This window comes from Cavia porcellus, unplaced genomic scaffold (genome assembly GCF_034190915.1).
Source record: "Cavia porcellus strain 051 isolate PalLab524CR breed Dunkin Hartley unplaced genomic scaffold, mCavPor4.1 scaffold_19, whole genome shotgun sequence".
NCBI classification, from domain to species: Eukaryota; Metazoa; Chordata; class Mammalia; order Rodentia; family Caviidae; genus Cavia; species Cavia porcellus.
In genome coordinates, this window is record NW_026947502.1 from 43,361,522 (window position 1) to 43,370,598 (window position 9,077).

Below are 9,077 nucleotides of genomic sequence, written 5' to 3' on the forward strand. Positions count from 1 at the left end.
TGACCAAATAGTAGCAAAGTCTCCACAGGTCCCTGGCTCTCTGGCATCTTCTCCAAGGTCAAACTGTCCTCGCTGCCAGGAGGCCCTTCCAGAATCTAGTCCCCTACCCCTTCTGTGCAAAGGGCATGGGCAAGCTTCCACGGAGCAGGACATCCTGTTCAAGGCCACAAGGTGGCCTTGGGGTGTGGCAGGTCTCTGAGCATGGACAACAAGGTGGAGGACCCAGGAATAGAGGTGGAGGACAAGGGAGGCCACACCAGACAGGTATGAAGAGCTGAGTCTTGGGAGGAGTAAGGGGCACTGGTGATCAGGGCTCCTAGAATGCCACCTGAAGGCGAAGCCTGGTTTGAGAGCTCACGTGAAACCTACCCTCAGGCTCACCCTCTTATCTGGCTGGAGGGATGCATCCCTCACCTGATATGCCCTCAGATGATGGAGGCTATAGCCAGCTCCACCATCGTCCCAGGGTCTTGTTCATTCATGCAAACCACACAGTCATAACTGGGTTTCACCCAAGCCCCGTGCCTCAGTTTCTCCTCTGTACTACAGTGGGTGTTGGGACACTCTCACAGGTGCTTTTCCCTGAATCTTTTTCCTATTCTCTTCCCAAAACGTGACAGCGTCCTCATCCTGGGCTAGTTCATACCAACAGACCGACCCCAGGCCCAGGACGCTGCATCCCTTCCCCACCCACCCCAGGCTGCCAATGGCATCCCCAGACACCAGCCACAAAAGGCACTCTGTTGTCCTCAGCCTCTGAACAGTGCCCGCCTGTATCCTGAGAAGAGACTGTGCTGGGGGAGGGGTGGATACCGTTGGTGCTGAGGACTGCTGAGGCGAATGGGACCTTCCTGCTCAAGGTGCCCACAGCCCTTCAGTGGCCCTCCCAGGCCTCCTCCAGCCAAATAGACAGATAGCCCACCACTTACCAGTGGGGCTCTGGTGGGGTCTCTGACATGGCCCAGGACAACCTGTGGGTATCTAGGGTTCAGAGTCACAAGGGAGCTGAGAGTCCAGGACAGGTCTCTTTCAGATACACTAAGCTTAGAGGGGGTGCTCAGAGAGCTGCCTCCATGCTCACAGCCTCCCAACCTATCTGCTTCACTTCGGTCTCTGCCAACAAGGTTCCAGGGCAGCCAGACCTGCTTTAAACAGCCTGGTCACACTCTATCTACAGCAAAGGCAGGTCTTGCAGGCAGCCATCCCCATGGGGCCAGGTGCTAGGGGGCCTCCAGACAGGTGTGGAAGCTTACCACACCTACATCACTACATCTGCCAGGTCCAGCCCCACAGATAGCCACCTCCTCTGCTCACAGCCTGCCTGGGCGTAGAGGCGGCCAAACAATGTGGCTGGAGATCAGGCTGAGCTGCCGGAGAAGAAGAGTCACAGAACATGGGGCAATCTGAGATGTAGCAAGAGGAACCACACTGGCCAGACTGTGCCAGGCTGCCCCATGCCCTGCAATGGCTTTGAGCTCTATCCATCCCCTGCCCACAGGGGCACTGCAATGGTCACCTCTGAAGGACATGGAGGTTGAAGCCAGAGAGGCTGTAGAGCCCCCAGGTGCACCTCTGGGGAGGAAGCAGCTGTCATTTCAATACTCCTCAGTGCCAAGGTCACGGCCAGGCTCCAAAAGGGCTAGGAGGCCCATAACTCACTATACTTCCTCTCCTGAGTCTTGTCACCCAAACCACCTACAGGCCCTCAAGATGCTCTAGCTTGGGGTCTCCTGTTCTATTGCTCTCAGGTCCCAGGATGTTGCAGGACAGGTCTGAGGTCAAAGTGAGGGTGGACGCAACATCTGAGAGCTGTTGCTGGAGAGCAGGGCTGTTCATGGCATGTGGAGGCATGAGAGGAGGCAGGCATGCAGAGGGCCCGAGCCTGAGCCTGCAGCTCTCCCAACTGTGACTCCTCCCTAGCACCTGCCCTGCCAACACTGGAGGCTGAGTAAAACTAATGGTCTCCCCCAAGGAGAACTGGGGTTCCTTGGGTGGGGTCACCCTGAGTCTCCCACAGCAACAAGGTGAACCCTGGAGGACAGCTGCTGGAGAGGAGCAGCTATAGAGAAGTGCACATGTCCTATAGGTAGGCAGCCAAGTGCCAATGGGACCAGGGTGTGTGTGTGTGTGTGTGTGTGTGTGTGTGTGTGTGTGTGTGTGTGACTGTTTCATGCGGTACATGAATCTGCAAGAGGTGTGTGTGAGAGTTATTTGGAGCGAGTCGTGAGCACACAAGGATGAGTTTTTAAATATATAGACATGTGCAGTGTGAGTTATGGGTATGTACACATGTAACTGTGTACATGATATACATGCAGCAGTGTGCAAGAATGTACAGTCTTTGATCATTATGAGCACGTGGCATTGTGCAGATGTATGTTTGAGGGCATGCACACATACAGTGTGCAGTGTAGCACATGAGCAAATGGTCAGTGTGTGTATGCGTAATGCAAGTGTCCCAAGTCTGCAGTGTGCAAGGGCATCAGGGTGGGGGGCCCACAGGACAGGGGCCCTGGACTGCTGCAGGGAAGGGCGCTGGGGCTGGCGACCTGCGTACCAAGAGATCCGAAAGGGATGCGGGTGCCTTGTTTTCCTGTTCCTGAATGCCAACTTGAATCTCCATTCAAGTTTAGAAAACATGTTTGTATCACTGCCAGGGGGCAAGACATCACCAAACCTCATCCTCCATAGATCCCTGACAGGCTACCCATAGGGAGGCAAGTAAGTCAGGGTGGTACTTGGCCAAAGTCACTGTGTCAATGATAAGGAGGTGAGATTCCCATCATGTGCCCTCAGGGTCAGTGCTTGGGGAGGGCTGGGAATAATTCAGGGCGGGGGCAAGGATATTTGAGGGCAGGACCCCCTCCAAACCCTCACACCACCATGTGTGTCAAAACTACTCTGTGCAGCTCTACCCAGCCCCCTGGGGTCTTGCCTCCTAGCCCTTCTTGTGCTTGTCACTCACTCCAACACCTCAAGCCCCAAATCCTGGTCAAGTCAGCATCACTAGATTCATCCCAGGACTGGGTACAAGCCAGGGGCATGTTCCCAGGTGGATGCACCCCTACCCCGCTCAGTCTGGTTTCATGCCAGCCTCAGTCTTGCCTCCTGGCTTCCTGGACTCTGCCAGCTGCATATGCCTGCCCAAGCAGATGCATGCAGCTTTGAAGGCCTGATCATGCCCTAGATGGCCAGACATCTGAACCAGGAAGTTGGGCAGTAGACAGGGGAGTGGTGCTGAGGAAGGCAGCAGTGGAAGGGGGTATAAAAGGGTGGGTGAGGTGGCAGGGACAGTGGGGTGTGTTGTAGTGGGAGCCTGTAGACAGGGCAGTAGGGACCATTGGGTGGGAGCTCAAAATGAGCCTAACAGAGGCTGGTATTGGACATAAGGATGGGGAGAGAGGGCAGGTGTGCATGGGTGTGAGATCTGTGCACATCTGTGCTGGGCAGAGAACTGTACAGAAAAGGAAGAGGGGATGTACAGAACTGTACAGAAAAGGGGAGATGAGAGTGAGAGTTCAGTTGTGTGAGGGCAGGCCAGGGACAGTGTTCCTGGAGGGGCAGTACACACAAGACCCTGCTCTTGTCCAAGCTGTTCGTGAGTTGGACACCATGTAGTCCTGCTTGTGGAGACTCCTGGCTTTCTGGAAGGATAATAGAAAGCCACAGCAGGGCTGACACAGGTGGAGGAGGGCACCCAGTGTTCAAAGCTCCCTTCACACACCAGCCCGCTCCCTCTTCCTGATAATAAAAACGCAGCAGTAGGAAAGGGGAAGGAGTCAGGGGGTGGCACTCCCTCTCAGGCAGACTGTCAGTTTCCCTGGGGTAGCTTCTCCCCTCAGCCTTGAGGCAGGAGACACTGAGATCTGAATGCAGGCACCTGCAGCCCACTGCTTCCCTTGCCGCCTGGCAGAGCTCTACACCTACCCCCACCCCTTGGACTCTTCCCTGTTCTTTCAGCCCAGGGCTTATGGAGCCAGCAATGGACCACATCCCAGGATGTGCACATCCATGAATGGTGCCCCGGAAATGCAGTTGGGACCCACACTTCTATCTGCATGCGTTGTGTGCATGGGCAGGCACATGAGCAGAGGGCTTGTGCACCTGTGTGTACCTCCCTATGGGGAGTTAGGATAGTGTTGCACTGGCCTCCCATGTCCTTCTCTGTGGGATGGGCATACTTGAATTGTGTGTGTGTTTATGCTGTGCCCTGAGTAGGTGGGTCTCAGATCACATCAGGCTAGTGCAGTCCATCCAGCCATGATGGATGTGCACGTGTCCTTTGTTTGATACAGTTGTGAGCGTGGGCAGCCTCTACAACATGGTGTGAACTTTTCCTCTGGACCCACTCCCAGTGACACAACTTCCCAAAGCAGCGCTCAACATCTCTGGCATGTGTGTGAAGGCATTCAGGCCATACCCTGCACAGCCAGGTTAACTACACTAAGACCTGGTTGCCTCCCCATTGTTCCCAGAGCCTTCTGGGTTCCTGGGCAAAGTACCCTTCTGCCCAGAAACCCCTGCCCTGCCCACCCTCCAATGCCTGCCTTTCTCACACATGTGCTTTCACATGCCCCAAGACCTTTGCATAGCTGTTCCCTCTGTCTCGAACCTTCTGACCCCTTACACACTCTCGCCTGTCCAAATCTTACGTGAGCTCTAGTTTAGCTGTTGCTTCTTCTTGGGAGCCTCCCTGTAAGTATCTCCCCCGTGTCTTTTCTCCCATCCCTCTTCCTCTCTCCTTTCCACTAGGCTCAGGGAGTCAAGCTTTGCCCATCAGTGCATTTCCAGCAGCTAGTGAGGCCTGCTTTGTTTGTATTTAGGGTGTGCAAAAGGGTACCTCACCATGGCCCAGCTCCAGCCAGGAAGGAAGGGTTCTGGAGGGCAAAGACCAGTGGGTTTGTGGGGACTCAGAGGGTTAAGAAAACCTTCCAGGATCAGGGTCCTGAGAGGCAAGAGTTTGGCTCCCATGGTTCTGTGTAGGATCATGTGACACAGTAAAACGGGGTGATCCGATCTGGCCCTGCCGCGCAGGGTGTGAAGTCTGCATGCCTGCATACACACCAGGCAGCCGGCGCATGGACGGATACGCACGTGCACGCGTGCACACATGTACACGTGCATGAACACGCGAACTCATGCCTGTGCACGGTGGACCGAGGCCAGGAGAGTTTGAGGAGAAGCGTGTGGGAGTCGAGGTGCGTCACAGGGGCTAGCGGCACGAGCCAGGTACTACAGAGGGCGGCCGGGGTCTACCCAAGATGGGGCCAGCCAGAACGCCATGGATAACGGAGGAGACGGAAGGGGCGGGCAGGCTGGCGCGGACGCGGCGCGGGCGCCCTCTCCCGGCTACCAGAGGCAGCGCGCCCGGTCCTCCGCCCTCCGCCACCGCAGCTGGGCGTCGGACGCCTGGGCCTGAAGCCCTACGTAGTCCCCAAGGGACAGACTCAGGATCCCAGACCCGCTCTAGATAGCGGGAGCGGGTGGGTCAGCCAGTAGGCCAGAGCTCTGCGGAAAGCCACTCAGGCCTTGCCACTTGCCCGATCCTCTCGGGGCTGGCTCCTGCTCCAGCTCGCGGCTGTGTCTACAGGCGCGGAGCCTCCTCGGAACTCGGCCGACCCAGATGCCGCAGACCCAGCTGCGGACTTAAAACGCTTGATCGCTGGATGAAAGCTAGAGATCAGGGCCGGAGGGGCTCCAAGGGCACAGTCTGTGTTTCCATACCACGGACACAGCCCCGGAGGCCCCAGAGGGGCCACAGCCTGTGGTCTAGGAAGGGACTTGGAGGACTCTGCAACTTGGTTGGCTGCGTCCCTTCCCCGGCCCAAGGATCCAGAGGAGTGTGGCATGATGCGGAAAGAGACGAATCGCCTCCTCTCCGCCCCCGCGCAGAACCGCAGCGGGGACAAGCGCCCTTCTCCCGGATCTGAGGCAGCAAACTCCGGGCCCGCGCCCCCAGCGCAGCGCCCGCTTGCGCAGCCGCGCGCCTCTTTGGCGCAGCCTCTGGCCTTTGGGCTCAGCCCACCGCCTAGGCTCCAAGGCTCCCAGGCTAGTCTCCCCACCCTAGATTCAGGCGCAACAAGTCGGAAGCAGCACAGAGCACGCCGCCAGACAGAGCGCAGGGCCCGGTGCGGGGAGCCCGGAGCTCCGGGATCCCCGAACGCGCGCTACGTCCGCCTCCGGGGACTAGACGCTGGCTGCGGGCGCGCGGAATTGATCGAGGACGACCCACACCCCCTTTCCAGGCCCGGACTCCGCGCGAGCTGGGGCGCGCCCGGGAGCCCCCGCCCCCTCCTTCGCTTGCTTGACCTTGCTCGGATACTCAAAGCCGGACCCGGCGGTACCCCGGCGTCCGGGCGCAGTTTCCGCAGACGCCCGCGGTCTGGGAGGGAGCGCCTCCCCCTCGACCTCTGTCGCTGCCTTCTCGGCTGCGGGGGTAGCAAAAGAATGGAAGGTTTGAGGGTTCTGGGAGAGGTTATGTTATATTCGCTTTCTGGGACCCCAAACACCGAATAGCGCCTCCCAGATACAGGAAAGGCCCCCTCCCTCCCAATTCTCCACTCGCCTCCGCCTGTGCGGCCGTGGCTTTCCCGCTGCGGCGGCGCTCCTTTGGAGGGGGCGTGCATTTGGGTACATGGCTGAGGACATCAAGGGTCTCCTTGAGTCCCTAGGGTGCGACGCAAATGCAGACCTCCCAGTACTCTAACCAAATGCCTGCCAAGCGGCTCCTCTGGGTCAGGGTGCGCGCCCCCTGCCCACCCACATGTCTTCTTGCCTTTCAACTCCTTGGGAGTTGCCGCTAAGGCATCTGCGTCCCAGACCCGGGGGAAATGGGACGTGATAGGGATCTCACAGAAAGAAAGGATGCTTAAGGAGTAGTGGTTTGGGGATGCTCCGGTCCGAGCCCAGATCTGTGAGCTTCAAAAAACTTGGAGGCCCAAAATAAAAGTCGAAGGGTAAGGAGCCCAGCAGGCCAAATCTGGGGTGCCAGGCTGGACGCTCCGCTGGGTTACGTGGGAGTGACCAAGCAAGAGCCGCGCGGCCAGGCGGAGGGACCCAGGCTCAGCGCTGCGGCCTCAGACGAGCCCTCTTGAGGCTGGCAATGTTCTCTGCCCTGCCTGGGGGCCGCGGGTACTAGGGGCGAGGATTCCTGGCCGCATCCCGAGAGGGGGCGGGAGCCGTGCTCGCTCCTCCAGGCAGTGGTGCGGGGCTCCAGGCGAGCGCAGCGGCAGCCGAGGGGTGGCGGCCTCTGCCGGGATGGGGGGGGGGGGAGCGGACCCAGGAGAGAGCGGCGCCGGTATCTTTGCCTCAGGCAGAGAAGGTTCAGGGCCGACCCCAAAGTTCAGAGAGCCTTATCTGCTCTGCCGCCTGACCGAGCGCAAAGAAAGATGAGAAAGGAATGCGCCGGAGCATTTGCGTGTTCATGATGCTGTGGGGCACCAGGATAGCCCACCGCCCGAGCTGCGGGGGCGGGGTGCCTCTCGAGGTCTCCACGGATCCGGAGTCTGTAGAGAGGGCCGCCTAGGGGGAGTCTGGGGTCTTCTCTCCCTGCCTTGGGCTCTGTGCGTTGGGGGAAGATGTCTCAGGCCCCTAAAATGTCTGGAGGAGGCTCGGTATGATTAGGAGGGGGGACAATTAAGGGTATCTCTCCCGGGTCCCCGCGCGTCAGTGTATGGCTAGAGGGCTGCGTGGGCTCCTCAGACCCCGGCCAGCGTCTGCATGCGCTGGAGCACCGCGGGAACGCCTTCCCCAGCCCACCCGGGGCTGAGCTGTGATGAGGAGGGGGCGCCTTCCTCAGCCTGCCAGCCGCGCCAAGCTGTGTGTGCGCGCGTGTGCGTGGATGGGGGAAGGAGAGCAGAGTGGAGGAGCCTCTCCGACGTCCGGGTTCGCCCCTTCCTCAGCCTGCCTAATGCAGGCGCGCCGGGACCTGCCAGATTTCATCGCCGCCATCCAAGGAAGCAGGGGCTGGGGGGGGTGGGTGTTCCAAACTCCCAAGATCCGAGCTTGAAGCTGCGAAACCCCAAACGGCGAACTTGGGAAGTCCAGGCGCGCGCCCCTTCCCTCCCCGCTCCTGCCCGCACGGCGCCCCCGCCTCCGAGCCCCCAGTCCCCGCCAGTGCTGTCCTTACCTTCCCCAGCAGCCGCGGCCCCGCAGGCGAAGACTTGATCTGGCGAGTTGCAAATCCTCCGGAGTGACTCGCGTCGCCTGCGGCCGACCCAGGCGCCCGCCCGGCAGGGGAGCTCCTCGTTCAGCTGCGGCCCCCTGCCCACTCCGGGCCTCTCCGCGACGCCCCCTGGAGCGCACCCGCAGGCGCACGCAGGCCCCTCCCCACCCCCGCCCGCTAGAGCCCCCAGGCGCCGGGAGGGTCCGGATGCCCGCGTTGCGGGAGATGCAGGGAGCAAGGTCCGAGCCCCGCCAGGACGCGGTGCGGCCACCAGTGCCACCCGCTCGGCTCCGCTCGCTCCTCGGGCCGCCAACGCCGCGCCCGCCGCCGCCTGCGCCCGCCGCTTGCTCCCTCTCCGGCCGCGCCACCGCTCCGCTCCTTGCGCCGGCCCCGCTCTTCTCGCCTTTTTTCCCCTTCCTGAGGGGGGGGCGAACCGATCCGAGCCGGGGGCGGGGCGGCGCGGCGAGGAGGAGGAGGCCGAGGACGAGGGGAAGGAGGAGGAGAGAGGAGAGCTGCTCCCCCGCCCGGCTGCCAGCGCTCCCCAATCTCTCGCTCTCTGAAACTGGATCCCGAATCGGGAGCCAGAGACTGCATTACGGATTACATCAGGCTTTATAGAGCTTCCAGATCACACATTAGAGGGGGAACGCGAGCGGGTGGCGGGGTGTGGGGGAGGGGAGCGAGATAACGGGGAGGGGGCGGGTGAAATCCCGGCGCGCACACCTAGGAAAGCGGGCGCCTGCCCCGTGCTATAGGAAAACCAGGAGTTGGGTCTCTCGCTTTTGGCTCCTCCAGCAGCAGGGGAGTGGCTGCCGTCTGGGCGGATAGATGAGGATGATGGATGAAAGACCTACGGATGGTGGATGAATAGAAGGAAGTTGGGCTAGGCACATAGGTGCGTGGGTGGATGGGC

The 9,077-nt window shown here is 60.3% G+C and overlaps 1 protein-coding gene across 9 annotated transcripts in view; it reads right to left on the minus strand.

Annotated features, from left to right (window-relative positions):
• Adgrb1 (adhesion G protein-coupled receptor B1) overlaps positions 1-8,740 on the minus strand; it is a 75,967-nt gene extending 67,227 nt beyond the window's left edge. Inside the window, exon 1 of one of the 9 annotated variants that reach the window (XM_063230971.1) lies at positions 8,129-8,740. The gene's annotated coding sequence lies outside the window, so the exon portion shown is untranslated. The remainder of the gene's footprint in view (positions 1-8,128) is intronic. The other 8 variants (XM_063230973.1, XM_063230972.1, XM_063230974.1 and 5 more) reach the window with 8 other exon arrangements.
• Positions 8,741-9,077: the final 337 nt, after the last annotated feature.